We start from the raw sequence: 16,261 nt of genomic DNA on the forward strand, positions 1-16,261 counted from the left end.
TAACACGCTTATCCAAGAAGTTAGCCCTCCCGTCCCAGGATACGGCTACCCTCAAAGAGTCTGCTGACCGCAAACAGGAGATTACCCTGAAGTCCATTTATACACATTCAGGTACCTTACTCAGACCGGCAATTGCGTCGGCCTGGGTGTGTATGTGTAGTGCTGTAGCGGCATGGACGGATACTCTAGATAAGGATACTATTTTATTGCCCCTGGGGCATATAAGAGATGCTGTCCTATATATGTGTGTATGCAAACTACAGGTGGTGCTGCATGGCTCACACCCTTTTACTTGTCTTGTAGAGCAACTCTGGAGCTGTTACTGGGTCCAGCTGCTGCAAGAAATCAGCTTGAATGCTTCAGGGGCTGGGGCATGGCCAACATGATCCCCACACTGATGGGGGTGTATAAAGCGATCTAGGGGTCATCCAAGCGCAACCCCACAAAGGCCGCCATGCCCTGCGTGACCATTTTCTCTTTTCATATGCAGACGAGGGTTGCAGCCAACTATACCCATTGCTTGGATGACATCACCATATGCGAATCCATCTGCTGCAGGCCTTCCCCCAGGAATGCTTGCACTAGTTGTTGCATTTGGTTTGTTGTTTGGGGGGTGCTTCAGTATTAGGCAGCCTTCTGCCCTCACACATTCGTCTGAAAATGTGTTCTCCCTGCAGTTGTTGTCCCCAGATGAGAGTTCCCTTGTGCTGCCTCAGTTGAATCTCCTTTACTTGACGGAGGTGTGCCTGAGCAGCGGCCCTCCCCAGCCCTATCTCAAATCATACTTATTTTGCTTAGGTGATACCATGGTCATGAAGATTGTTTTCCCAGGGTGAGGTTCATTCATTGCATTCTGGGTATGCTGACCTCTGTGATTTCCCCAAATGTGGGAATCTCGACTGCATAATTTGTGGTAGGGGGGGGGGACTGCATTTGTGCTTTCCCCTGGTTGGCTCTGGTATAATTTAGATCTCATTGTCTCAGGTCTCTCTCCCGCCTAGTTTGCTGTCTGTTTCCACTTCTCTTTTCTTGAGCCCCTCCATTCTATGCCCTTGCGCACTATCCTGACTTCTCCCGTCTGCTTACTTTGTGCCTTCCAACGCACAATGCGAACTACAGGTGGTGTTGCAGGGCCCACACCCTTTTATTTGCATTACAGAGCAGCTCTGGAGCTGTTACAGTGCCCAGCTGCTGCAAGAAATCAGCTTGAATGCTTCAGGGGCTGGGGCATGGCCAACATGAGCCCCACACCAAAGGAGGGTGGGGGGTGTTCAATGCGAACTAGGGGTCATCCAAGCGCCCCTTTTCTCTTTTCATATGCAGATGAGGGTTCCAGCCAACTTTGGCCCACTGCTTGGATGACATCACCGTATGCAAATCCGTCTGCTGCAGACCTTTCCCCAGGAATGCTTGTACTAGTTGTTGCATATGGTTTGATGTTTGAGGGTGCTTCAGTATTAGGCAGCCTTCCGCCCTCTCATTTTCATCTGAAAAGATGTGGTCTCCCTGCAGTTGTTGTCCCCAGACAAGAGTTCCCTTGTGCTTCCTCAGTTGAATCTCCTTAACTTGACGGGGGTGTGCTCGAGCAGCCGCCCTCCACAGCCCTATCCCAACACATGCTTTTCTTGCGTATGAGATCTCTTGATCATGAAGATAGTTCTCACAGGGTGAGGTTCATCCATTACATTTTAAAGTAGGAAGGTACAAATTACATATTCAAATTACATATATGTGCTGGATTCAAATGTTTTCCCCCCTTCCTTTCTCAATTGTGCCCATCAGCAGCTATTCTAATGTTGCTGCCAATGGGTGTGACACATTCATTTCTTCTGTGGGGTACACTGGACTCCACAAGGATTCACATTGGGGTGTAGAGTAGGATCTTGATCTGAGGCACCAACAGGCTCAAAGCTTTTGACTGTTCCCAAGATGCTCAGCGCCCCCTGCTCTATAACCTCGCTTCCATGAACAGGGAGCTCAGTTTGTAGTTGGTGCCTTCAGTAGCAGGCCACTTAACAGGGGGCTGCCTCAGGCAGCCTATTCTTAGCTATTAATTTTGACAAGAAAAGAAGAACTTTTTTTTATAAGAATCTACAAGGGCTGCAGCAGGTTAGGTCTAATAGACATCTTTACTGCAGCTCCATCACTCCCAGCGGCGCAGTATACTCCCGTGCCCTGGTTGCTGGGTCACTGCAGCGGAGGCTCCGGTTTCTTCCTAAGGTCAGTCACACACACACCGCCCTCCGGGATCACGAGGCCGCTGATGAAAAGGAGGTAAGGGACTTCTGTGCCCACACTATACCGTGATCCAGCGTGGCTGTAGGGGGTGGGCCATGTGCACACTGGCGTGGACACTGATTACTGGGCAGCCGCTCCACTAGCCACCAGGGACAGTTAAGGAGCACAGCTCTGGGGGGGTTTTCTCTTATATTAACCCCATTTTGTACTACCCGCAGTGCATTGTGATAGGTAATAGAGCCTGATTCAGGTTGGATTGCAATCGCAATAAGCAATCCAACTGCAAAAATTGCTAAGAGCATACGCATGCGCCTGCATTTTCTGCGGCACCCCGCAGATAATGCGATCGCTTCTGACTGTCAATCGGTGCTGGGGGGAAGGGGCAGCAACAATCCATTTCCAAGTCGGAGATGGAGCGGTGCATGGGCAGGGCTACAAAATGGGGTCGGCAACGGAGAAACAGGAGGCGTGGTCAGAGCTGCTGCATGACATCACATGCAGCAGCTGCGATCACAAAAATGGTGGCGGCTTCCTGCGCACACATACAGTCTGCACCAACAGGAGGCTAACCCATTTTTTATGATCACGCTGAACTGCACTGAGACTGCAATTTCAGCGTGGTCAAGAAGGGAGGCGGCATGCTGGGTGGCCCCAGCATGCGAACCAAAGGATTGCAAATTCTGTTACTTAGCAGAATTTGCAATCCTTACTGAATTAGGCCCATTGATTACAAAATGTATTTGTAAATATTTGAAGTTTTTCTTCAGGGACTAACACAAAAGATGCTTGGGGCTACTAACACATGGGTAAGCCACGTAAAGCTTCCCATGGGTCAGTGGCATCACAACGGGGTTGCGGCCCACACCCGAGTGTCACCCGCCAAGGGGGGTGACACCAAAGTGCCGGCTCCTCTTCAGTGACAGAATATGGGTGTTTCACTGTAACATTACGTGCAACACCCAGTTTCTGTCACTGTGCAGGAGCCAGCACCACTCACACACTAGTCCCCGGGTGCAGCACTCAACCCCCGGGATACCCGGAGCAACAAAATGGAGATTCAGGAAAACAGGCCACACCCCTACCTATGAGACCATGCCTCTTTTTTACCATTGCGCTGCTTATCTGCGCGCACTGCATTACAATCTCCCTCGCTGCCTCTCTGGGTGTCACCAATGATAGTGACACCTTTGCCATGCTTGTAGCAGCTGGTCCTAAGATCTACACCTCCAGCCCTGAGTGTTTGCCCTTGTGACTTGTTGATCATCATAGCGAAGCAGATTCTTACAGAAAACTGCAGGGGCTTAGATTGAAAAGAAAAACATTGACGAACCCATCATTTCAGCAACAGGGTCTGCCACACGGCTGACTGAAATGACTGGTTGGTTTGGGTCCCCACCAAAAAAGAAGCAATCAATCTCTCCTTGCACAAACTGGCTCTACAGAGGCAAGATGTCCACCTCATCATCCTCCGATTCCTCACCCCTTTCACTGTGTACATCGCCCCCCTCACATATTATTAATTCGTCCCCACTGGAATCCACCATCTCAGATCCCTGTGTACTTTCTGGAGGCAATTGCTGGTAAATGTCTCCACGGAGGAATTGATTATAATTCATTTTGATGATCATCATCTTCTCCACATTTTCTGGAAGTAACCTCGTACGCCGATTGCTGACAAGGTGAGCGGCTGCACTAAACACTCTTTTGGAGTACACACTGGAGGGAGGGCAACTTAGGTAGAATAAAGCCAGTTTGTGCAAGGGCCTCCAAATTGCCTCTTTTTCCTGCCAGTATACATACGGACTGTCTGACGTGCCTACCTGGATGCGGTCACTCATATAATCCTCCACCATTCTTTCAAAGGTGACAGAATCATATGTAGTGACAGTAGACGACATGTCAGTAATCGTTGCCAGGTCCTTCAGTCCGGACCAGATGTCAGCACTCACTCCAAACTGCCCTGCATCACCGCCAGCGGGTGGGCTCGGAATTCTTAGCCTTTTCCTTGCACCCCCAGTTGCGGGAGAATGTGAAGGAGGAGCTGTTGACGGGTCACGTTCCGCTTGACTTGACAATTTTCTCACCAGCAGGTCTTTGAACCTCTGCAGACTTGTGTCTGCCGGAAAGAGAGATACAATGTAGGTTTTAAATCTAGGATCGAGCACGGTGGCCGAAATGTATTGCTCTGATTTCAACAGATTGAATCCTGGTTAAGCGAATTAAGGGCTCCATCCACAAGTCCCACATGCCTAGCGGAATCGCTCTGTTTTAGCTCCTCCTTCAATGTCTCCAGCTTCTTCTGCAAAAGCCTGGCAGTGTCTGAACTGACTTCACGTGTGGCAAGTTCAAAGGGTTGCAGAACCTTACACAACGTTGAAATCATTCTCCACTGCGCTTGAGTCAGGTGCATTCCCCCTCCTTTGTCTATATCGTGGGTAGATGTATAGGCTTGAATGGCCTTTTGCTGCTCCTCCATCCTCTGAAGCATATAGAGGGTTGAATTCCACCTCGTTACCACCTCTTGCTTCAGAGGATGGCAGGGCAGGTGCAGGAATGTTTGGTGGTGCTCCAGTCTTCGGCACGCGGTGGCTGAATGCAGAAAGTGGCCCGCAATTCTTCGGGCCACCGACAGCATCTCTTGCACGCCCCTGTCGTTTTTTTAAATAATTCTGCACCACCAAATTCAATGTATGTGCAAAACATGGGACGTGCTGGAATTTGCCCAGATGTAATGCACGCACAATATTGGTGGCATTGTCCGATGTCACAAATCCCCAGGAGAGTCCAATTGGGGTAAGCCATTCTGCGATGATGTTCCTCAGTTTCCGTAAGAGGTTGTCAGCTGTGTGCCTCTTATGGAAAGCGGTGATACAAAGCGTAGTCTGCCTAGGAACGAGTTGGCATTTGCGAGATGCTGCTACTGGTGCCGCCGCTGCTGTTCTTGCTGCGGGAGGCAATACATCTACCCAGTGGGCTGTCACAGTCATATAGTCCTGAGTCTGCCCTGCTCCACTTAACCACGGACATGTGGACTAGTGGACCTTGGGTACAACTGCATTTTTTAGGACACTGGTGACTCTTTTTCTGAGGTCTGTGTACATTTTCGGTATCGCCTGCCTAGAGAAATGGAACCTAGATGGCATTTGGTACCGGGGACACAGTACCTCAATCAAGTCTCTAGTTGCCTCTGAATTAACGATGGATACCGGAACCACGTTTCTCACCACCCAGGCTGACAAGACCTGAGTTATCCGCTTTGCAGCAGGATGACTGCTGTGATATTTCATCTTCCTCGCAAAGGACTGTTGGACAGTCAATTGCCTACTGGAAGTAGTACAAGTGGTCTTCCGACTTCCCCTCTGGGATGACGATTGACTCCCAGCAGCAACAACAGCAGCGCCAGCAGCAGTAGGCGTTACACTCAAGGATGCATCGGAGGAATCCCAGGCAGGAGAGGACTCGTCAGACTTGCCAGTGACATGGCCTGCAGGACTATTGGCTTTCCTGTCTAAGGAGGAAATTGACACTGAGGGAGTTGGTGGTGTGGTTTGCAGGAGCTTGGTTACAAGAGGAAGGGATTTAGTGGTCAGTGGACTGCTTCCGCTGTCATCCAAAGTTTTTGAACTTGTCACTGACTTATGATTAATGCGCTGCAGGTGACGTATAAGGGAGGATGTTCTGAGGTGGTTAACGTCCTTACCCCTACTTATTACAGCTTGACAAAGGCAACACACGGCTTGACACCTGTTGTCCGCATTTGTGTACAGGATGCATACCTTCATGTCCCCATTTATCCATCTCATCAGGCGTACCTCAGATTTGCGGTACAGGATTGTCATTGCCAATTTCAGACGTTGCTGTTTGGTCTCTCCACGGCCCAGAGAATTTTCACCAAGGTAATGGCGGAAATGATGGTTCTCCTGCGAGGTGTCACAATTATCCCGTACTTGAGCGATCTCATAAAAGCGAGATCAAGAGAGCAGTTGCTGAACAGCGTATCACTTTCACTGAAAGTGTTACAGCAACACGGCTGGATTTTCAATATCCCAAAGTCGCAGTTGGTTTCTACGACTCGTCTGTCTTTCTTGGGCATGATTCTGGACACAGACCAGAAGAGAGTTTATCTCCCGATAGGAAAGGCCCAGGAACTCATGACTCTTGTCAGGAACCTATTGAAACCAAAACTTGTATCAGTGCATCACTGCACTCGAGTCCTGGGAAAGATGGTGGCATCATACGAAGCCATTCCATTCGGCAGGTTCCATGCGAGGACTTTCCAATGGGACCTACTGGACAAGTGGTCTGGGTCACATTTGCAGATGCATTGGTTGATCACCCTGTCCCCCAGGGTCAGGGTATCACTCCTGTGGTGGCTGCAGAGTGCTCACCTTCTCGAGTGACGCAGATTCGGCATTCAGGACTGGATCCTGGTGACCACAGAGGCAAGCCTCCAAGGTTGGGGAGCAGTCACACAGGGAAGAAATATCCAAGGTCTTTGGTCAAGTCAAGAGACTTGTCTTCACATCAACATCCTGAAACTAGGGGCCATATACAATGCCCTACGTCAAGCGGAGACCTTACTTCGCGACCAACCGGTTCTGATCCAGTCAGACAACGTCACCGCAGTGGCTCATGTAAACCGCCAAGGCGGCACAAGGAGCAGAGTGGCGATGGCACAAGCCACCAGAATTCTTCGCTGGGTGGAGAATCACGCAAGCGCACTGTCAGCAGTGTTCATTCTGGGAGTGGACAACTGGGAAGCAGACTTCCTCAGCAGACACGACCTACATCCGGGAGAGTGGGGACTTCATCAGGAAGTCTTTGCACAGATTACAAGTCGGTGGGAACTGCCACAGATAGACATGATGGCGTCCCGGCTCAACAAAAAGCTACAGAGGTATTGCGCAAGGTCAAGAGACCCTCAGGCAGTAGCTGTAGACACCCTAGTGACACCGTGGGTGTTCCGGCCGGTCTATGTATTTCCTCCTCTTCCTCTCATACCCAAGGTGTTAAGGATAATAAGACAAAGAGGAGTGAGAACAATCCTCATTGTTCCAGATTGGCCACGGAGGACCTGGTATCCGGATCTGCAGGAAATGCTCACAGAAGATCCGTGGCCTCTTCCTCTAAGACAGGACCTGTTGCATCAGGGGCCCTGTCAGTTCCAAGACTTACCGCGGCTGCGTTTGACGGCATGGCGGTTGAATGCCGGATCCTAGCAGTGAAAGGCATTCCGGTTGAGGTCATCCCTACGCTGATAAAGGCTAGGAAGGATGTAACGTCAAAACATTACACCGTATATGGTGAAATTATGTTTCTTGGTGTGAGGCCAGGAATGCTCCTACGGAAGAATTCCATCTGGGCCGTTTCCTTCACTTCCTACAAACTGGAGTGAATTTGGGCCTAAAATTAGGCTCTATTAAGGTCCAGATTTCGGCCTTATCCATTTTCTTTCAAAAAGAATTGGTTTCTCTTCCAGAAGTTCAGACTTTTGTAAAAGGAGTGCTGCATATTCAGCCTCCTTTTGTGCCTCCGGTGGCACCTTGGGACCTTAACGTGGTGTTAAGTTTTCTAAAATCACACTGGTTTGAACCACTTAAAACGGTGGAGTTAAAATATCTCACATGGAAGGTGGTCATGTTATTAGCCTTGGCTTCGGCTAGGCGAGTGTCGGAATTAGCGGCTTTGTCACATAAAAGCCCATATTTGGTGTACCATGTGGATAGAGCGGAATTGCGGACCCGTTTTCAATTCCTACCAAAAGTGGTCTCATCTTTTCACATGAACCAACCTATTGTGGTGCCTTTGGCTACGCGTGACTTGGAGGATTCCGAGTTACTTGATGTGGTCAGGGCTTTGAAAATTTACGTGGCCAGGACGGCTAGAGTCAGGAAAACTGAAGCGCTGTTTGTCCTGTATGCAACCAACAAGATTGGTGCCCCTGCTTCAAAGCAGGCTATTGCTCGCTGGATTTGTAACACGATTCAGCAAGCGCATTCTATGGCTGGATTGCAGTTACCGAAATCGGTCTAGGCCCATTCCACGAGGAAAGTGGGCTCTTCTTGGGCGGCTGCCCGAGGGGTCTCGGCACTACAGCTGTGTCGAGCTGCTACTTGGTCAGGTTCAAACACCTTTTCAAAATACTATAAGTTTGATACCCTGGCTGAGGAGGAACTCATGTTTGCTCAATCGGTGCTGCAGAGTCATCCGCACTCTCCCGCCCGTTTTGGAGCTTTGGTATAATCCCCATGGTCCTTACGGAGTCCCCAGCATCCTCTAGGATGTTAGAGAAAATAAGATTTTAAACCTACCGGTAAATCTTTTTCTCGTAGTCCGTAGAGGATGCTGGGTGACCGTCCCAAGTGCGGACTACTTCTGCAATACTTGTATATAGTTATTGCTTCAATAAGGGTTATGTTAGAGTTGCATCAATCCTGCACTGATGCTACAGTATGTTGTTTTTTCGTACTCATAACTGGGTAGTTTATCACAAGTTATATGGTGTGATTGGTGTGGCTGGTATGAATCTTGCCCTGGATTAACAAAATCCTTTCCTCATACTGTCAGTCTCCTCTGGGCACAGTTTCTCTAACTGTGGCATAGAGGGGCATAGAGGGAGGAGCCAGTGCACACCCAGAACTAAAGTCTTTCTTAAAGTGCCCATGTCTCCTGCGGAGCCCGTCTATCCCCATGGTCCTTACGGAGTCCCCAGCATCCTCTACGGACTACGAGAAAAAGATTTACCGGTAGGTTTAAAATCTTATTTTCTACTTTATTCTTTTCTATCCTAGTTTATTACGACCAACTTTCATCCAAGGAGTTTGATATTCTACTACCTGCATGCAATTTAAATTGCTTAAATTGTTTATATGGTTGATTTGTCCTTCACAATCCATAATCTGCAACTTGGATGTACTTGTGTCATTGAAAATCTTATAATAAAAATGTTTATATATTGAAAAAAAAAGTTATAAGACATATGCCTACCTACTAAATGGGGTAAAATTAGGGGATTCTGTACTGGAAAAGGACTTAGGTGTCCTCATAGATAGCAAGCTAAGCAGTAGTACCCAAAGTAGGACTGCAGCAAAGAAGGCTAATAAGATATTAGCATGCATAAAACGGGGTATTGATGCTAGGGACGAGAGTATTATACTCCCGTTATATAAATCACTAGTGAGGCCACACCTTGAATACTGTGTACAGTTCTGGGCACCGTACTACAAAAAGGATATCCTGGAGCTTGAAAAGGTACAGAGGAGGGCGACCAAACTAATTAAGGGCATGGAGATGATGGCATACAAGGAAAGGCTTGAAAGACTAGGCATGTTTACATTGGAAAAGCGGAGACTAAGAGGGGATATGATCAACATCTACAAATATATAAGGGGACAATACACAGAGCTTGCGTGGGACCTGTTTCTGGTTAGATCAACACAGAGGACTCGTGGACACTCGCTCAGGTTAGAGGAGAGGAGATTCCGCACAATACAGCGTAAAGGCTTTTTCACGGTAAGGACAATACGTGTTTGGAATTCCCTGCCCGAGGGAGTTGTAATGGCGGAATCTGTCAACACCTTTAAGAATGGGTTAGATAAATTCCTATTGGATAAGGATATCCAGGGGTATGGTGCATAGTCATGCATTATAATTACTATAAATAGGGATAAAATGCAATGGCTGACAGCAGCATCAGTCAGACATTTTAGTAAAATCATCATGCATAGGACACCACAAATAGGTTGAACTCGATGGACAATTGTCTTTTTTCAACCTCAGATACTATGTTACTATGTTACTATGTAATATTTGAAGAAACAAAATAAAATAAAGCTATGTATTGGGTTTCACTAACAAGCACATTGGAAGACTTGACTACTGTTAAAAGACATGCATTACATGGTATAGAGCCACAAACCACAATGTAGTAAAATAAAAACAAACTTACATGTGTATCAAACCTATGTGAGGCTTACATTGATAGTGCAAGATCAACACTCTATCAACTGTGCAAACTAGACTGCACATAAATGCCATAAAATTTATCTGAGATTTTAGTAAATAAGGCCTGTTGCTGTCCGGGTCACACAGCCGTCACGGCCCCGCCCCCATACGGTCCGGTCATGTCTGCGTTGTCCTGACTGTGCCCCCAAAATGGCGGCACAACGCCGCTGGCCCGACTCCTCCTGCCCAGTGACCGCCTCTACCTGTCAATCAGGCAGAGGCGCTCACTGGGCAGAGATGCTGATCGCATCTCTGGCATGTGCCGGTGCACTGTGGCACCAGCACACACGCACTTCAGACCTGATCTCCTGTTGTGTGAATATGCACAGCAGGGATCAGGTCTTAATTAGGCCCTATATACAGCTGTCAGTAAAGCAGGGATGTGCTGCTGCCAGTGAGGCAGGGATGTTCTGCTGTCAGTGAAGCAGTGATGTGCTGCTGTCAGTGAAGCAGTGATGTGCTGCTGTCAGCGAGGCAGTGATGTGCTGCTGTCAGCGAGGCAGGGATGTGCTGCTATAAGTGAGGCAGGGATGTGCTGCCGTCAATGAGGCAGGGATGTGCTGCCGTCAATGTTGCAGGGATGTGTTGCTGTCAACGTTGCAGGGATGTGCTGCTGTCAGTGAAGCAGGAATGTGCTGCTGCAGTGAGGCAGAGATATGCTGCCCACTATCTCCCTATCACCCCTGCCTGAGTCGCACACTTTCCCTGTCACCCCTGCCTCAGTTACCCACTATCTCCCAGTCACCGCTGCCTCAGTCAACCACTATACCTGCGACCCCTGCCTCAGTCTCTCACTGTCCCTGTCACCCCTGCCACAGTCATCCACTATCTCCCTATCATCCCTGCCTTATTCATTTATTATCCCTGTCACCCACTTTCTTCCCATACTTACCCAACCCCTTCCTATCACCCCTCCCTCAGTAACCAACTATCTCCCTGTCACCCCTGCCTAAGTCACCCACTATCACTGTCACCCCTGCATCAGTCACCCACTATCTCCCAGTCACCCCGGCTTCAGTCACCCACTATATCCCACTCATACATGCTTCAGTCACCCACTATCTCCCAGTCATCCCTGCCTCAGTCACCTACTGACACCAGTGCAGATATTTCTGCTGCAGCCTCTCCACTCTCCAGCGTGAACGTCCTGACGACTGAGGAAATCTGCTTCCCAGTTGAGGACTCCGGGAATGAACACTGCCGATATTGCTGGCAGATGACGTTCTACCCAACTGAGGATTTTTTTATACTTCCAGCTTTGCCATGCAGTTTCGAGTGCCGACTTGATGATTTGTGTACACTACCGTGGTGGCGTTGTCCGATTGTACTTGAACAGGCCTGTTCTGTACTAGAGGCAGGGCCAGTATCAATGAATTGAACACTGCCCGCAATTCCAGAATGTTTATCGGGAGGAGAGATTCCTCCCTGGTCCACCGATGGTGAAGGGTCGTCATCACGGCCATGACCTTGGTGAATTTCCGAGGTGCCGTTGCCAAACCAGAAGGCAGGACCTGAAATCCAAAAACTAACCAGGCACAACACTGCTTAGCTTCCAACATCAGATGAGATTGGACATATCCAGTGTGATGCGGCTGTAGATGATTTTTGCTGTTTCTAACTTCTACATCAATGAATAAGTTTCAAAATAGAATGCATCAAGAGAACGGTGTTGGTAGTATAAAACTACCTACAGCACCTGGTATTCCCAGGTGGTCTCACATCCAAGAACAAACCAGGCCTAAGATCAGGTGATATTGGGCATATACAGTGTGGTGTGGCTGTAGATGAGCTTAGTGGTTTCTGTTAGAGTTCTTCTACTTCTAACTACTAGTACATAAATGAATAAGCGGCCGATTTATTAAACCTGGTGGAATGATAATTTGCATGGTGATAAAGTACCAGCCAATCAGCTCCTAATTGCCATGTCACAGGCTGGGTTTGAAAAATGACAGTTAGGAGCTGACTGGCTGGTACTTTATCACCTTGCACTTTATCAGTTCACCAGGCTTAATAGATCTGCCCCAATGTTTCAAAATGGAATGCATCAAGAGAACGGTGTTGGTATTGTAAAAATACACACAGCTCCTGGTATTTCCTGGTGGTCTCCCATCCAAGTACTAAAACCAGGACCAACACTGCTCAGCTTCCATGATCAGGAGAGATTGGGCAAATCCAGTGTGCTGTGGCTGTAGATGAGCTGGTGGTTTCTGTTAGAGCTTTTCTACTTCTAACTTCTGGTACATAAAAGAATACATGTAAAAATTAAATGTACCAAGAAAAGGGTGTTGGTAGTTTAAAAACACCTAAAGAATCTGATAATACATGGATGGGAGACTGCTTGGTAGTAACAAAGTCCAATACTGCTTTGCTTCAAAGATCAAATGAGATTGGGCATATCCAGTGTGGTGTGGCTTTAGATAAGCTTTGTGGTTTCTGTTAGAGCTCTTCTACTTCTAACTACTGGTACATTAATGAATATGTATAAGGTTGTAGTTTATCCAATATGCCTTTACTACCTTACCTTACCCCCCCCCCCTTCCTTTGTTCTCTCCTCGTGTGTGCGTTATTTGTTTTCTCATACGTCCTAGAGGATGCTGGGATCACATTAAGAACCATGGGGTATAGACGGGATCCGCAGGAGACATGGGCACTTTAAGACTTTCAAAGGGTGTGAACTGTCTCCTCCCTCTATGCCCCTCCTCCAGACTCCAGTTTTAGAATTGTGCCCAGTGAGACTGGATGCACTACAGGGGAGCTCTACTGAGTTTCTCTGAAAAGACTTATGTTAGTTTTTCTTATTTTCAGGGAGGCTGCTGGCAACAGTCTCCCTGCTTCGTGGGACTTAGGGGAGAGAAGTATGACCAACTTCTAGTGAGTTCAATGGCTCTACTTCTGGCTGACAGGACACCATTAGCTCCTGAGGGTGCTGATCGCTGGGTACGCCTAGATGCCCACTCCCGTAGCCTGCCATCACCCCCTTACAGAGCCAGAAGTCAGAAGACAGGCGAGTAGCAGAAGAACAGATGGCATTCTGAGGTACCACGCAGCGAGCGGAATGCTGTGCGCCATGCTCCCACACAAACACAGGCACTGCAGGGTGCAGGGCGTTGGGGGGGGGGGGGGCACCCTGGGCAGCATAAATTCCTCACAAAAGGCTGGCAAAAGTGGACATTAGTGCCTGGGCACTGTCCTTACCCCACCAGCGTAATTAATTATTTGTTTCTGAGCGGGACAGAAGCGTGCCATTACAGCGGCGGGGCTTCTTCCTCACCTCACCAGCACATCTATAGAGCGTTACAAGTCTATCACTATAGAGTTTATTATTTCCCAGACTGTGTACTTTTGACGCTGGGTTGTGAGCTGAAAAATCCCATCTGTCCCTCTGACAGATTTACTGTAGGTCTATCCCCCATAAGCCGATCTGTCTGTGGGTACTTGGTACATGTGTGTCAACATGTCGGTGGCTGAATGTTTTTCCCAAGAGGAAACTATATTAGGAATGCAGACATATGATGGTGGCCCTGTTGGCACCACCAATAACTGACTGGGTGAAAGTTTCAGTAATATCAGAGTGAGGTTGGATAAATCTGTGTCCCAGACACAGACGTAGAGAAAAGATGTGATGTTCATGGCTATGCTTCTTTTCCCTCAGGCCCCGCAAAAATGTTATTTTGCCCAGTTACTACACACTGATACTGACTCGGATACTGATTCCTATGTCGACCATAATATTTCCTGATTAGATCCAATATTGGCAAGGAGCATTCAGTACATGATTGTGGATATTAAGGACATATTAACATCACTGAGGACCCTGCTGTTCCTGACAAAGGGGTCTATATGTATGTATATATATAGATATATAATGAAAGCTGATGTAACGTTCCTCCATCTCTGTTTGAGAAAGTCTGGGCCAGCTCGACAAGATGGTTTCAAATCCCCAAAAGGTTTCCGGTTGTTTATTCATTTCCTGCCGCGGACAGAATAAAGTGGGAATCACCCCCTGTTCTGCATGGGGCCCTGTCACAAATCCAGCGGATCGTATGCAGGAAGCTACATTATTTCTAGTTATGTAACCACGGGTACATTACTTAGACCTGCCATTACATGCGCATGGGTGAGTAGTAGTATTCAAGAATTGGTCGAATACCTTGTCATCCGATATAGATATCCTGGAGACATGGGATGCTCCTTACGTTGGATCATATCAAGGACACTGCAGCATACTTACGACTGCAAGGGATATAGGACTCTTGAGTTCACGGGCCAATTTCATGGCAGTCTCGGATAGGAGGGCATTGTGGATTCACCAAGGGAATGCTGATGCTGACTCCAAGAAGAAAGGGAGTCTCTTCCCTATGAAGGTGAAGCCTTGTTTGGCGACGGCCTAGTTAATTTGATCTCGGCAGCTCCCGCAGGTAAGTCAACCTTCTTGCCCTATGTTCCCTCTCAACGGATGAAGACGCATCATTATCTAACGCAGTCATTTTGGCCCAATAGATATGCAAGAAGTTAAGATTCCCCTTTCTTTGCAGGTAGAGGAAGGAGAAGAGGGAAGAGGTCTGTAGCCTCTTCAAGATCGCAGGAGCAGAGATCGTCCTCTGCTTCTGCCAAATCCACTGCATGACGCTGGGGCTCTCTTGCAGGAGCCCACACCAGTGGGGGCACGTCTAAAACACTTCAGTCAGTTCTGGAATAATTTGGACCTGGACTCGTGGGTTTTACAAATAGTGTCCCAAGGGTACAAACTGGGGTTTCAAGACGTTCCCCCTCACCGATTGTTCAAATCGGCCTTAGTCAGCAGGGAGAAGGCTTTTATTCAAGCCTCTTCGTGGTCCCGAAGCCGGAAGGCTCAGTCAGACCAATCTGAAATCTGAAATCCCTCAATTTCTACCTAAAGAAATTCAATTTCAAGATGGAATCTCTCAGGGTAGGGATCTCCAGTCCGGAGGAAGGAGATTTCATGGTTTTGGTAGACATAAGGATGCCTACTTACATGTTCCGTTTAGCCACTGCATCAAGCTACCTGAGGTTTGCAATTCAGTATTGTCATTACCAATTTCAGACGTTGCCGTTTGGTCTCTCCACGGCTCCGAGGATTTTCACCAGGGTGATGGCGGAAATGATGGTTCTCCTTCGCAAGCAAGGAGTCACAATTATCCCGTACTTGGATGATCTCTTGATAAAGGCGAGATCCAGGGACCAGTTGTTGCAAAACATTGCACTCTCCCTGACAGTTCTTCAACAACATGGTTGGCTCCTAAACTTGCCAAAATCGCAGTTGGTCCCAATGACGCGGTTGTTGTTTTTGGGAGTGATACTGGACACAGAAGAGGTTTTCTTCCAGTGGAAAGGCTATGGAGATCCAGAGTCTGGTCAAACAAATTCTGAAACCAGCAAGAGTGTTAATCCATCAATGCATTCGGTTGCTGGGGAAGATGGTTGCGGCCTACGAGGCCATTCAGTTTGGCAGGTTCCATGCTAGAGTGTTCCAGTGGGACCTGTTGGACAAGTGGTCCGGATCCCACCTACACATGCACCGGAGGATAATCCTATCTTCCAAGACCAGAATATCACTCCATTGGCGGCTGCACAGTTCTCACCTCCTAGAGGGGCGATGGTTCGGGATCCAGGACTGGATCCTAGGGACCACGGATGCAACCCTCCGAGGCTGGGGAGCAGTCACACAGGGGGAAAACATCCAAGGAAGATGGTCAAGTCGGGAAAGTTGTCTCCACATAAATGTTCTGGAGTTAAGGGCCATTTAATAACTGCAGACACAGTACGCACTGGGACGGGTGCCCTGCATCCTCTACGGACTAAGAGAAAAGGATTTACCGGTAGGTATTAAAATCCTATTTTCTCTAACGTCCTAGAGGATGCTGGGGACTCTGTAAGGACCATGGGGATAGACGGGCTCCGCAGGAGACATGGGCACTTTAAGAAAGACTTTAGTTCTTGGTGTGCAGTGGCTCCTCCCTCTATGCCCCTCCTCCATACCTCAGTTTGATACTGTGCC

At 48.2% G+C, this 16,261-nt stretch overlaps 1 non-coding gene across 1 annotated transcript; it reads left to right on the forward strand.

Moving 5' to 3' along the window:
- The first annotated feature begins 781 nt into the window (after positions 1 to 781).
- Positions 782 to 948, forward strand: LOC135028498 (U1 spliceosomal RNA). Its single transcript, XR_010224800.1, has one exon. It is a non-coding gene; the product is annotated as a U1 spliceosomal RNA (small nuclear RNA).
- The last annotated feature ends 15,313 nt before the right edge of the window (positions 949 to 16,261 follow it).

This window comes from Pseudophryne corroboree, unplaced genomic scaffold (genome assembly GCF_028390025.1).
Source record: "Pseudophryne corroboree isolate aPseCor3 unplaced genomic scaffold, aPseCor3.hap2 scaffold_478, whole genome shotgun sequence".
Taxonomy (NCBI): Eukaryota; Metazoa; Chordata; class Amphibia; order Anura; family Myobatrachidae; genus Pseudophryne; species Pseudophryne corroboree.